Source organism: Crocodylus siamensis, chromosome 12, assembly GCF_052110815.1.
Source record: "Crocodylus siamensis isolate JL-2025a chromosome 12, ASM5211081v1, whole genome shotgun sequence".
Classification (NCBI taxonomy): domain Eukaryota; kingdom Metazoa; phylum Chordata; order Crocodylia; family Crocodylidae; genus Crocodylus; species Crocodylus siamensis.
In genome coordinates, this window is record NC_143406.1 from 16,362,993 (window position 1) to 16,377,587 (window position 14,595).

The following is a 14,595-nucleotide window of genomic DNA, read 5'->3' on the forward strand; positions in this document are numbered from 1 at the left end:
GATCCAGCCTAGGATTGTATTTGCTTTATCTACAGCTGCATCATATTAATGGCTTGCTGGATTTCATCAGCTAGTTACCCTCAGATCTTTTTCTTCTTCAGTTGTTTTCAGCTGGTGAGCTCTCACTTTGTGCCAGAAATTGTTGTTATTGGTCCCTAAATGCATGGCTTTGTGTTTTGTATTAATGAATGTCATCCCATTTCTAAAACTCCAGTCCTCAAGGTCATTCAGTTCTTCCTGTGTATTAGTCTCCTCTTCCTTTATATTGATGATTCCTCCCAATTTTGGGTCACCCTGGAAGCTCACTTCTCTACTATGGAAGTGAACTTGCTAGCTATAGCTTGGACCATCACAGGGTTGTCATACAAGTTCAAAGAGTCGGCATGCTCTGCTGGACAGAAACTGTAAGATGGCATAGCAGGTGAATGCTACACCTCGAGACAGACTGAACTCCCAGGGCATGTCTACAGTAGATGCTTACTGCACATTAAGCTAATAACATGGTATAGTAGTGTGCCAGGGCAAAAACAGTGCTAATAGCCTACTGCCCCGTGTTATTAGGCTAATGCGCAGTAAACATCACTAAATAACCATGAGCTGCTGCTACTGCACAGTAACTCTAGGTACTGCACATTTGGTTAGTACTTTATTAAGGAGGTACTAAACTAAATGAGCAGTATCTAAGGTGCATTAATGAAGGTGTAGACAGCCCCCACCCCAAGTAGGAATTCTGTTGTGTTCATGTTCAGCCACCATGCCCACCACTGTGGTGTCTGAATGTCTTCCAGAATACGTTCAGTTATGGGACTAGTATCTGTCATGAATAGCTATTTCTTTCTGCTTGCCTTCTTCTCTCCCAGGGGTGGGGAGGTTTGAGTATGTACTGAATTCTTTTATCGTGCCATCATTGTTACCCATTGGAATAGCATAGAGGAGGCAGACCAGAGGCAAAGTGCACCAGCAAAATTCTAGAGGTGGTCAAATTAGGATATGATGCAGGTCCGGAAGGAGGTGCCCTAGCACCACCATCCAGTCTCAGCTGTCTGTCACTTGTTTTTAAGAGGACTAACTCACACCCAAACACTGGGGTTCATACTAGGCATTAAGTCAACAGGGCCTGCTTCCCTTACTGACACCAGCACTGGTGTGAAGGAGGGAGAAATCTCAAGGTATGGATGCTACACAGGCAACTACTAGAGGCACTACAAACAAAGCAATGAAGTACATTGTCCTGGACTCTAGAACTGGACAGGCTGAGTAAGGTGATGATCCTTAACCTCTTACTTGCTGAGGGACAGCTCGGCTCTCCCCTCCTCCTCTTTTTTGCCACACTAAAGTTGCCAACCCAAATAGGAGCCCAGGTCCCTGATGCTAAACACTGAGGGCACTGCTGAGTCCCTCATTTAATACTGCATTTAGCTTCAGATTTGTGAGTCATCTGCTCACAAAGTGATATATATCTGAATTACTCCATCAGAGACCCTGAGACAAAGTAATTTATGGAGTGTGTGAGTGTTTGGGTTTCAGCAGCAAATATTCTTCAGGTTAGGAATAAATGATTAAAATGTGCTAATTAAATTCATCCAGCAAGGTGGCCAGGCCTCAGTAAATGGATCAGGCTCCCAGCCAATTTGCTGTACTGCTTAATGAGAAGTTACATGTATAAAGAAAACATTGCATCTGCAGGGAACGGTCTGTGGAGCGTGGCTGAGAGGAGCCGCCAGCTCTTCTGTCAAAGCCCAGTGCATTTTAACACTTCCAGCTAGAGGCAGTCATGTCAACGAAGGAGCAACAACACACACACACATCCTCATGCAGTGCCTAACACACAAACCTGCCCTGAATTTCTCCTCAGCATTATTCTTTTTTCTGCACTCCAGTGGTGTTGTGTAACCCCCTCTGACATGGAGCTGTGGGCAGTTTTGGCAGGAGTCCCTGTCTGCAGGGCTCAATAGGTTCTTTAATGGGAAACCCCACTAGTTTCCCCAGGGAAATCAAGGAAATGTAGAGTGAAAGCTGAAACCACACCCTGGTGGCAGGAAATTGGGCTTCATACAGTGAATCACATCACCCGCCCATTTGCAAGCCATGGGCTAAGTATAAAAGAGAGCGAAGGCTTCATGCTGAATTCCCAGAGGGTTCTCACTGCTTCCAGGCAGACCTTTCATGGCATCCTGCCAGTCTATAATGTGCCTTATTTTTATTTTCTCTCGCATCATTTTCAGTTTCATGTGTTGGAGTTCAGCATAATCCTCATGCAAAGCTTAATCTGTACAGAAAATGCTTTCTCCCTGGGAGGGAATTGCTGAAGGCAGACGAAGGTGCGATATGGCATCCATATTAAGCTTCCAGTCCCCCAGTCCCTGTTAGCATCGTTCACTGGAATCGCCACAGTCACAGCGAAATAGTGTAATAAAAGCAGAATTTTAACACTGTATTTGAAATGCCACATTTATTTGTTCTCTTATTATGTGATGGCAAATATACCAGCAAATGTATTATTAAGGGTCATTCAGAGTGATGTGGTTGTTGATAAATTAACTGCCATCTGCGTGTCACTTGGTAACTTGTAATCATTCACAGCTATTCTGAGCTAAGTCACTCAGATAAAACTAGTTGCGCTAAATTTAATTTTTTAAATTGTCTAGAAATGTTGGGTGGGAATGCTGCCATTCAGAGGTGCTCTGAGACACACACCCAAAGTGTGCAGTGTAGGCACTGTGCATCAAGCAAGCAGTTGGCAGCTAAGTTTTATAATATACTGGACCAAGTTCTCAGAGGCAGAGAGAAGGAAAATCATGCTCAATTACTGCAAAATAGTTTGAGTTTTTTGGAATATTTTTTCTTCCTGAACCAGGTCACAGCACACAAAACTTCTTGGGTTTCATAGAACTTGAATGCTACAAGTTTTCTTCAGATTCAGATGGTCTCATGGCAGGAAAGACCATATGAAATGGAAACAGGCTCCCATGGGAGCACCACCTTCCCCCCTTGCCTGTCCCAGGAGGTGGCCAAGGACTTGGAAATCTTGGTTTCCAAGGGTACCAACGTAACAGTTGCTCTGAACCAGGGAGTCCAGGACAGCAGGAAGCCATGACAGCCACTTTGTACCAGCCTTCTACCATGCAGGCTGCAGAATGGCCAGAGAGAGGAGTCAGGAGAGCAGGTGGGTTTCAGCCACAAAGTCTTGTTTTTGCTAAAATTTCATCAAAACAGGCACATTTTAAACATGTCAATGTCAGTAAATTATGCCCCACCACAATGATTCAATGCATGTCACCATAGATTGGTAGTCAAGTCATGAAGCAGGTTTGCAGCATGAAGCAACATAAGGCTTCAGCAATTATGCTGAGACACTGGTTTGGAAAAGTGGGGAGAACATCTTGGTCTGATTAGTACAGTATGTTGAGGAACTTCACTTGTAAGGAAGTGTGTATTAAGGCTGCTTCTATGGCTACCGTGGCCTTATTATGAGGGAATAGCTATCCCTTGAAGGGAGTGGAAGCAGTAGAATTTACATAGTGATGAGGCATTCCAGTGGGCCCAAGAACTAAAGTTGATTTTCTTTTCCAGCTAAAAGCAGGTTTGAGTGGTACTTATTAATCTGAGTCCACCTCTAAATGCACTTAACAATGCAAGTTCAATTAATTTTTAGAGTGCCCAGGTAGGAAGTAATCATTAAAAACATGTAAATTAAATTACTTGGGAGCTTAATAGATTAGTCATTGACTTTCCAGCTTATGTTGGATCTTAACCTTCAACAGAAATTAATCAGCAAACAGTTCTCTGAACTGGCTATAAAAGGTCACAACACAGTGGCTGAAACATACACTAAATGAAACCTTAGCCTCAGAGTTGTCTGTCAGGAGGAGGTAGAAAAAGAGATGGACTGCCATGGAGCTTCATCCTTGGGATGCCATGGAGCAGACACTTTTAGACTCATCCTTGCCTGGATATTTGTCTGTGACAATGAGCCCCGTGTGTGACATCTGTGCTCATAAATCCATTGTATACAAAGTCGGTGAATCCTCATTGCTCTGAACACTGAATGTGTTTTGATAACTTTTGCAATGGAAGTGTGGGTTTACCTGGATGCAGTGCTTTATGCCCTGGGGGCTATCATCCAGTCTCACACTTTGCCTTCTAAAGGAAGACCATTTGGGGAAGGGTGTAATTACAAATAACAGGGAAAATAAGCTCTTAGAAATTATAATACACTGCATTAAGACTTGGACCATGGGAACTATTTCCAGTGTGCTGCACCAATGATTCTACTCACTATTAGGAACAGTGACACACTCTCTATAGAGGTACATCGTAACAAATCTCTCTCTACTGCCACATATGCATGCAATGAGGTGTCTGTATCATTCCAATCACAGAAGTAAAAGTTTTTAATGGGAATTTGGCACAAAATTCCTTTAAGTACCCTGGGTACTGCCACCTTGATAGTGGAATGAAGGATAAATTAGTAAGGGAGGCAATGATGAATAAATAAAATAAATGCCAATGAACACAGAGATGCCCACTGACTTGTCGTTTCTTCACCTCAAACCTTTAGTAATTTGTCCCTGTAAAACATAAACTGAGCTAGGCTGCACCATCATTCCTGCTCTTATCATAGCTATGCCTGTTGCTAGTGACCATTTGCATCCAGCCAGGTGTGGAGACAAACAAAAGAAGGTTTCCTGGGGAAGGCAAAGGAGGCCTTTTTCTATCTTACTCTGAGAACATATGATGCAAGATCAGTATCATAACACGGGCAGAACAAGGTGTCAACTTAGAAGGGGCACCTGGTGTCAACTCAAAAGGGGCACCAGTATGCCCCCCTCCCCTTAGAAGTTTTTTCCATGGGAGGGACAGCCTGCACAGCCCTGCCACAGAATATCTGTGGGGTACTAGAGTGATCAAGGCAAGTGAAATGCACCCCCCGCCCCTCCCCTGGCTTTGTGGTGGGAGGCACAGTCCTGCACCCTAACGCACTACTGGTGTGGGGAGTAAATGGGATCCCAGGAGCAGCCTTGGGGAGTCCACAGTGGCTGGGCTGCTGCACTGGCGTGCAGTGAATCCATTCCTTAGCTACAGCAGCCAAACTCATGCCATTACAGAAGAAGCTGTAGCAGCTGCCACCCAAGCATGGAGAGCAGGATCAAGTAAGACTCCACCGGACCACCCTCCTGCTCTCCAGTAGTCAGCATAATACACACCCCCACCTCTGCCCTGGGCACTGAAATAGCTTGCTACGCCTCTGTGCAAGATGTTCTTGCTGCTATAAGTGGGATCTAGGCACACATCGCCACATGACTGAATCCCCCATCTGTCTGTCAGCAATGTCCTAAACAAATCCATGATGAAAAGCCTGGTGAATTTGTGCACTGAGCCATCATGGGCGAACTCCAGATGCCTGTCCTGGGGTATCAGGGACAGGGCTAAAATAGAAGAAGACTGAGAATCCTAGTAATGCTAAAGCTGGGAAACTGAGGTGAGGAAGAAAAAAGAGAGCTGAGAAGCTCCTGCAAAGTTGACAAGAAAGTTGCTAGAGCTCATGTCAGTGGAAGATGTTTAGATTTTTGAGCACCAGAAATTTCTTACATGTTCAGGGTTTGAGAAGCCTCTAACAGCGAGGTAGCCGCAGAAACATTGCCTTTCAGGAAATGCCCCCATCCCTCAATCTCTGTGAGTTCCTGGGCTTGGTAGTCAGGTAATTTTCTGTTAAAAAGAAAAAAAAAAGGAGCAACCTTTAGTATAGAAAAAAGTGACTAAGACAGATGCCAGTTTATACGAGCTATCTAAGGAAGCTATTTCTAAAACTGCAATTACCAGAAAAGGGGAAAAAAATTACTACTTACTTCAGGGATTTTCACACATGGAGAAGCAGAGTTGTGGAAAATAATCAGAGCAATATGTTTGGAAAAATACATTATTTATAATGAAATATTTCACAGCAAAAGGTCACTAAGAGAAATTGAAGGCTAGTAAGTAGTTGCTTTATTGCCATAAGGTTTATGGTCACCTTTAATTAAGATTATAATAGGCAAGTTTTAAATCTATTAAGCAAGCCCAGTTTAGGGCCCAGCCACAGGTTTCAAGAAAAATGAACTGAAGAGTCAACTGACAGTCATAGCTTGGCCAGTTTGCTCTGCTGTGAATCAGGACAATTCCTCACAGGATTAATTTCCATACAGACACACAACACAAAGCCTTAACCAGCATGTTGCTGGAGCCAGATTCATCAAGGGGGTATGCAATAGAGATACAGGTAGAAAGCCACATTCTCCTCCTCGTAGGGCTCTTCTACACATTGACCTTCAGCAAACTTGTTACTGCTCCATGCGCGTGGTGCACAGTTAGTTTTAGGCACTACTTCTCCATACAGCGTGCCACTATGGCAAAGTAGCTGCCAGTCACATGTAGACTCACGTGATCACAACGTTGCCGTAGAGCATTGTATGGCGATGTAGCGTGTCACTATGGTGATGTAGGTGTTGTGTAGATGCACCCATAAACACCTTACAGCCCTAACTATGGGGAGGCACAGACATTTTTTCACATAAGCCCTGGGTGTCACACCGGTGTTGTCTGCAGTAAGGAACTCAAAAACAGATGCTGCCAGATACATACCTTAGAATATCAATCTTCTTTATTTCCATTTGAGGTCTCTTTAGTCCTGATTTGCTGATACAAAGGCTTTTTGGTGATATGTTACGAAGAAACCCATCTGCCTAGATCAAAATGTGGTTTTCACTTCAATATACAGCAGCTGAAGGTCCAAAATGTCAGAGAAGTCAAAACTTTTGACCTAAATTTTACTGAGATCCTTAGTTTCAAAACCATTAGCTTTTCCTGAGAGCAGCGAGGTGTACTGAATAAAATGGGTAAATAGTAGTGTTTTTATAACATCAATCAAAAAGGAATTAAAGCTCCTTTTGCATTCTTCCTTCCCTCAACATTCTTTTTTTTAAGTTATAGACTGGGTTTTGATTGGGGCTAAAAGAGCAATAAGGACAAGGTAGAACATTTTAAACACATTCCTTATCCTGGAAATAGCACTGCCCACCAGACAGTGTTTAGGGATTGGTAAAGCACAATTAACCCTTAACTGGAACACGAACATAGAACGCAGACAACTCAGTGTCCTAAAATCAAAGTCTAATTTTATTAGTACAAGAAATATTATCTTAGCAGTTTCTATATTCAGAAAGAGAAAAACACTTAGTACAATGATCTCACCCTATCCAAGATGTTACTTTGCTCGGAAAAGATGGCCACTCTGTTCATGAAGCAAAGGGTGCATTGTTGGCTGGGATGGTCCAGCCAGATATTGAAGGCTGGATTTATGAATACAATGATAACGATGCCACACTTAACTTTCTTGCTGCTCACTTTTATGCTTTCCTTTAACTTCACTCCTTTGATGAGCCTTTGCTTTCAGATTGGTCTCTTTGCAGTCAACATATTGTCCATATTTTATCCTATCAGCATATTCAACAGACCCGTCATGAGCATACCTCTTAATTTTGGCCATTTCCCAGTGTCTTACTTTGGGCATTGTCCATTGATCTCTCTTATCACCTTTCATTAACATATCCAATCATTTCATCCCGCTGATTCAGCTGGTTAATGCCAAGTTCAGTTAATTTGAGCTAGTAACAAAACTATCACTTTGTTGTGTTAGAAAAACTTCCCACAGTGATAGAAAAGGAAAGAAACATCGTGTGAGCAAACTCAAGGCCGTAAGCTGCTTGCAAGAAGCAAAGCCAGCTGATGTTGCAGACACGAGCAAAATGAAAAGTTCAGATGACAATGAGGCTATACAGAACTTTAGGCTGAATATAAAAGAAAACTTTAAACAATACTGTAATTCACCACTCTATAAACAAATACAACTGTAAAGCCTAAAATATGACAAGCTACCCTATCAGAAACAGCTGCCTGTGGAAGAGCAGCAATGACATTTATCACCCTATATCACCTATATATATCACCCTAGCATGCTAGCAACTCCCACCCATGCTTGGAAAAAGGTATCTTGCATTTATTAAATGTGTTTCATCTCTGAGAACTTGACAGACATAAGCTGAACTGCAAACTATACTCAGGGATCACTTACCCAACAGCTGCGCTGCTGCTGAGATTGTCTCTCTCCACAGTGCTATGTAACTAACCATTCACCATTGTCACTGTCATGGAAAAAGCAATGTAATAATTGGCAGGAATTAGTTTATTTTCATTCTACACCGTTTAGATCCTGATGTCTTGATGGAATTAAGCTGTGATTGTATGAGGGGACAGACAGCCTAATCACTAAGAGGAGTTACTTTTGTGAGCACAAATAACAAGCTTCTTAAGAAATAGGGCAAAAATGCAGAATTTTGCAGCAAAAAATGGAAAAGGTGAAAATGAACTGGTACTGCTTCACACATCAAAAAATGCCCGATGAGCTCTCTGTAAAATGGAGATTTTTGTCTGACTTGCAGTTCAGAACAGATTTAACAGCAGGAACTGGCTTGAATGTCAGCTATAAGAAAGACCCCCTCTCTACCACCAATAAACACACCTAAATTATGTCAATAGAAAACCCCTGTCATTATAAAGAATAGATCTACAGCACCTTTTGCCTGAAACCTATCAGCTTAAATGGCACTACAGAGTAGACCTTGCTGTATCAATAAAGTCTGTGGAGGGAAAAACATAAAGAATAAATGTGTATCACACAGTAACATAAATAAGAAGGTGCCATCCAGAGTCAAAGCTTTCATGCTGGAAGGCTAACATTTCCATTTCTAAAAACAGCCAGACGTAACACTTCAAGAGGACCAGATGCTTTTCCTGCTTTGAAGATTTATTCCGAGGTGATATGCTAAGCAAATCTAGGCAGAGGTGTTACTCTGAGACACCAAGTTTTATTTAAATCTTTGATTGTTTGCATTATGTCTTCTCAAATGGTTTTGCATTACCAAAGAAAGAGGGACGTTAAGCACTCAGTACACACACACACACACACACACACACACACACACACACCACACACACACACACACACACACACACACACACACACCATCCTTCCCTCCACCTCCCTTAAATTATCTTATAAATCTTATCCCATCATTTAAACTCATTGATTGCATCATCTGCAGTTTTTTTTTAAAAATCCCAGATTCCAAGACTATTTTTCTACCAGTAAACAAGGTAGATATGTCTGACACTATCCGTAGGGCCCTTTAATCACATTCCATCTTATCCCTCTAGATGAGTCTTTCGTGAGATATTGGTCTCTCTCTCTCTCTCTCTCTCTCTCTCTCTTTTTCTCGTCTCTTTTCTTTTATATTTAATAGATCATTTTTAATACCAAGTCAAACTGTGAAGCTTTCCCTGGCTTCATCTAAGCTATTACAAAAGGCTCAGAAAAGATGGACAAAGATATCTTTCCTTGAGCAGCACAAAAGCTCTTACAATTCTCCCATATGGTGTAGTAGATAACTGCATTGGGGCTGCATCAAGAGACCTCCATGCTGTTTATCGCACAGATTTGGAGCTCATGGGAGCAAGTTATATAGGCAACCGTCGATCCTCTGGCTCCTGGTGTATGTGTAAGAGGTCTAGTCAGGTGCCCAGTTAATCTGCTTGTGGATGACAAGCCCAATTCAAGAGTGGCAACTTGTTACAAGTTATACGCAAGTCGTTTTATTTCATTATGGGCAGGATAGACTGCACTGGGGCATAGCTTTTTTGGTCCACCTTTTCTAGGGCTTTCTTCAAGAGAAGCAAGCAAACCACCCCTGAATAGGGCTGTTTGGGCACTTTGGTATCTGCCTCAGGGTCCTTATTCCCCTTCTCCTTATGAAGTCCTGCAGCTATCACACCAAGACCATGGATTTGTATGCCTAGGCAATGGTCTGGAGGACTGGAAGCTACCCTAGACCTCCCATCCCACCTTTAGACCACTGACACAGAGTCTAAAGGCCAGACTGAGGCCAGACATTCAGTGTCTTGATGACTGTAACTTCTGCCAAAGAACAACAGATTAGAGCTGCTGCCAACTGCCTAATGCCTCAGCAACCATGTGCTTCTGTCAGAGTGATGTCCTCTAGCCTTATTATGACCAAGAAGTCCCCACAAGGCATTGGGGGCTAGAATTTTAAGGCACCCTATACTTGCCTTACTCTGGAGGTTGCAACATCGTGATATTTTATAGGAGCTTCCCTGTCATGAGTAGCCCCACCATGTTGGCACCAGGCCCTCCAGTTGTATGTAGGATGTTGGATGTAGGATGCACATGAAAAGGCCAAGAGATCCTGTTACTGACTATTGCTGATCACACCATTTACATTAACGCTTGCATTAAGAATGAACAGGATGAAGTGGCATAACCAGCTGCGATTCCATTGCTGTCATTGATGTTACATCAATGCCAGCTGAGGATTTCATACTAACTGTTACACACCTTTGCACACATGGCAGGTGGCTGTTCCTTGCACAGAACTAGAGGGAGCTCAGAGAAGGGTCACAGTGATGGAGACTGTGATCATCTCTCATGCAAAGAGAAATTGAAAAGACTGGTATGGTTTACCTGGAAAAGGGACACTCCAAGTATCAAAAAAAACCTAATGGGATTGAAAAGTGAAGTAGTCTGAGAATTTTTCAATGAAGTATCTTCATTTTAAAAGGCTGACTCATCAAAACCAAAGCCTTTCATGGGAACGGGCTGATTTTGACAAATGTAGTTACACAGAAAAGAAAAGTGAAGAAAAAGACTCCAGTCCAAAAATCCACTAGAAGTTTAAAAAACTGGTACAGGAGACTGGCTAAATCAGAGGTTTACAAATAGGACTTGGGGGCATTTATCTCATATATCACATGTTTAATTCCTGTCCAGAATGGTAATGATCACACATTATTCCTCTCTGTTGGCTTTAAGGTAGAAAGCATGACATCATTAAGTGGTCCCAGCCTACGTGCTCCAGTGGGCACCTGCCTACATCCAGTCACTAAGCAACAACCTCCAGCACATGAATCATCTCGGCCCAGAAGCAGTTTCTAAGGAGATTGAAGGATGCCTGAGGTGTGGAGAACGAATGGGCTGTGGACACCTCTGGGGGAGGTTTTAGTGAAAGAATCCCAATGGGATGAGGGGAAAGCTTGCCATGCTGTGGTCCATGTGGTACTAGTCTTGTGAATGAGCAGAGCACACCGAGGCTGCCAATCTGGAGCATGACTGAATTAATTTCTGAACGAGCAAGGGAGGTCCCTTCATCCCTCCGCCAGGTCCACATCCTTGCTCTCATGTGTGCTTCAGACTGGAGGAAGACTAAGCATATGAATCCTTTAATGCAGACCCATAATTCCCCAAGGTCAGAAGGCAGATTTGTTTCTCAGAGCTGTTAATTGCTGCCAGGGTAAAGCTTCCTGAGTGATATTTTTAGCATTAAAATGTGGAGCTGCTGACGTTTTCTTGAAATTGCTTATACAACAACATGCTCATAAGCGTCTCACCTTCACAGTGCCGTGTGGTACGGGAGGGAACTGAGCAGCTCAACGGCCTTTGCTTAATGCAAAATTGGTAATGTCATTTTCTTGGTTCCCAAATCCAGTCTGATGAATAAAAGAACAAGGTGAATGTACTGGAAAGCTAAGCCAGCTAGATTCATATGCATTGCGAACGGCTCCTAAAGGATTTCTCATATCCTCTCACTGCAATCCTTAAATGCTCAAATAGCCCTGACAGAATATTTGCAGTTTATAGGCATTGAAAATAGGATTGATTTACTGTAGCCACATATCAAAGCATGAAGTGGCACTTTTACACATGTATCAGCAATTAGATGTCTGAAGGCAGCAGAAAAGTCTGTTTCATTCTTCAAAAAAAAAATTGCTTAATGTCCCAGAAAGAGCCATTTTGACATCCAAGTTCTGGGAGCTATGAGACTGTTAAGAATTAACAAAGATGCATTAGTCGTCATGTAAAAGTCTGCTTGTTCTAGTCTTCCCCCATCCTTTTTTCTTTACTTTGAGTTGTCTCAATATTCTGCTAACAGCTAATAAGTGTTTGTGAGTAATTTTTCTAGACATTGCAGCTGTTAAAGTAGCTGCCTGTGGAAAATGCATTTAAATCAAAATGACAGCCATGTCTATATCTGAAGGAGCGTTCAGCCACCATGAACTGCAGAGTGGTGAGACCTGTGCGAGGCAGGCAGCATCCCCATCAGAATAATTTCTAGGGCAGCCTTAATAAGCAAATGCTCCACTGTGGACACTGTTTCTTTCTAGGCAGGTTTCTGTCTTGATGGGTAGTATTACAGTGCACTTAAACCACTGGCTTATGTAAAAGACTTCTATAGTCACATTAATGCAGCACATTGCCAGCAGAGAACCTGACCTGCAGTGTGGATGCTATCAGTAGATGATACCAAACAATCAAGCATTGGAAAGGAAAATGCACACCAGCAAAAAGCCTAGGTATTATTCTGTATTTAAGTGCACTGCCCCTTTCACAAAGTTGAATTCAAACATTTGCCCAAGAATATTTCAAGACTTGCAGAATGCATTGGACCAGGAACTCCCCCTACCTATGCAATGAAGAACGAGCAAGGCATATGTCTCCAACTGTTCCACCCACCACAGGTGGGTATCTGTTGGTGCAGTTCTAGGAAATTAGTTTTGAAGGGTAGGAGATCTTTCTCTTGTGAAGGACTGGATCTGAAACCCTGTTCTAGGGTAATACTGCCAGGGGTAAACCTTATCTGGATAAAAAAGAATGCCAGGGGCACATGCCAACCTATCATACATACAAGAAACCATTCCTCAACCTCCTTCCCCAGACCTCACTAGTAACCCTTTGCTGAGAGCGTTTGCAGCCTTTAATGGTGTTAATCTGTCACCAGGTGCCAGAGGGGAAACAGCTTGTCTCTGTTCCCTAACTGTAATAACTACATATTGAACAGTGCTGGGCTTGATTTATTAACCATGAGATTTTACAGGCTGCCTGCTATTGACAAATGGCTGCAATTTTAGCCCCTCAACCCCCCTCCACCCAATCAATACCTTTTAATCGAGTCAAATCTCAACAAATTAAATTAAAGCAACTTCCCAAAATAGCCCCAAAGCGAATGAACCAGTGTGTGTAAATCCTGCCACTTTGACATACTGCAAGTGAGTTATAAAAAACAAAGCAAAACACAGGATGAGGTTACGTCCATCTGGACATGTCCCCTTTTGCACGTTGTAAGATTTGGTTTAATTAAATTTGATTTTAAAGAATTTGCAATTGAACTGAAATCTATAATCAGTATGGCTTAATTAGCAGCTAATTGAGAAATCAGGAACTTGAATAGTTTGAAGGCAATGGTGGGACTCAAGTAATGCTGAGGCTATGTGCTGACATATTGCATGGGTGAATATCTGCTCAAGGGAGCCTATGCTTCATCCCAGCCAGTGTGAAATGAAATGGGAAAAATAGTGTAATGGAGAAAGGGACTGAAAGGAAATCAAAGCAAAACAATATCAAATTAACTTTTAAAGTGTCTGTGCATGTGCTTTTTGCTTTCCATAAGCAAGTACATACATGTCAGCACCATTCATCACTCTCTAAAGGCATATGTTGGAGGGAGACAAAGGGGCTGACACTCTGAGTTCCAGGATGCCATTCCTGCCTCTCAGCCCTATTTGCTATTCAAAGCAGTAGTGACAGTATTGTCTCCTTGTCTCCTCCTCATGGCTGTTGGGACAGTCTTAAATACTGTTTCTAAGTTGCTTTGAAAACTGTGGCCATTTTAGTGCAAATAATTTATTATTACTTGTGATTTTGTTCCTTGTCAGTTTGCCACATTTATCTCTTCACTGCTTCTGCTGGGTTCTCTGAGTCTTGTATTTGAGTATAAATTATTTTCTGACACGATATTGCAGCATTGGCTATTTATAGCAGAGTCTTGCATTGGCTGAGTCTCTCTCATTCCCCATTTCATTGGGCAAGTTTCTCTGATTCCTATTTCTCATGTTGTTGGCTTCAGTTGATATGCATCTGCTAATTACAATGTAGGATGTTATGTAAAATGGATCACATGCACACTCTCTCTCTCTCTCTCGTGGCCACACACTCCTTTTTATGGCAGTATTTACTTGGTAACGTATACTGTACTACTGGAAAGAGCATGCTAGACTAGCTATACAATAATGCCTAATTACAAAGAATTCTTCTTTCCCTCCCCACACACTTAGAGGCTGCTTCTCTGCTTGTGGGGCTCCAGTGGTCAGCAGAGTTAGACCGATAGAGAAGGTGGCCTCTTACTTTGGCAAAACTCAGTCCCATGACAGAGAGCTGTGTAGCCTTTCAGCACGTACTGGAGCACAGAGGTCTTTGGGGAGGCATTGCTTGCAAGATGTAGGTGCCTTAATTGTGTGATTAAGATACAGCCTCCGTTTCCATGGAGAAGGCCCTGGTGGCTCATCCAGCTGTCCTCTTTGTCTCAAGCTGACTTGATGTTTCTCTCTCCCTGTTCCAAGCACTTTTCACTCCACACTGGAGTGTTCATTTTCACAACTCAGCCCTGGCCTCCTTCCTCACTTCATTACCTTGATCTATTTTTAATTTCACTC

At 42.5% G+C, this 14,595-nt stretch overlaps 1 long non-coding RNA gene across 1 annotated transcript in view; it reads right to left on the reverse strand.

Moving 5' to 3' along the window:
* Positions 1 to 14,595, reverse strand: part of LOC149854698 (uncharacterized) — an 84,712-nt gene that overhangs the window by 17,382 nt on the left and 52,735 nt on the right. Inside the window, exon 3 of the long non-coding RNA XR_016438656.1 lies at positions 5,593 to 5,709. This is a non-coding gene — a long non-coding RNA (uncharacterized LOC149854698). The remainder of the gene's footprint in view (positions 1 to 5,592; positions 5,710 to 14,595) is intronic.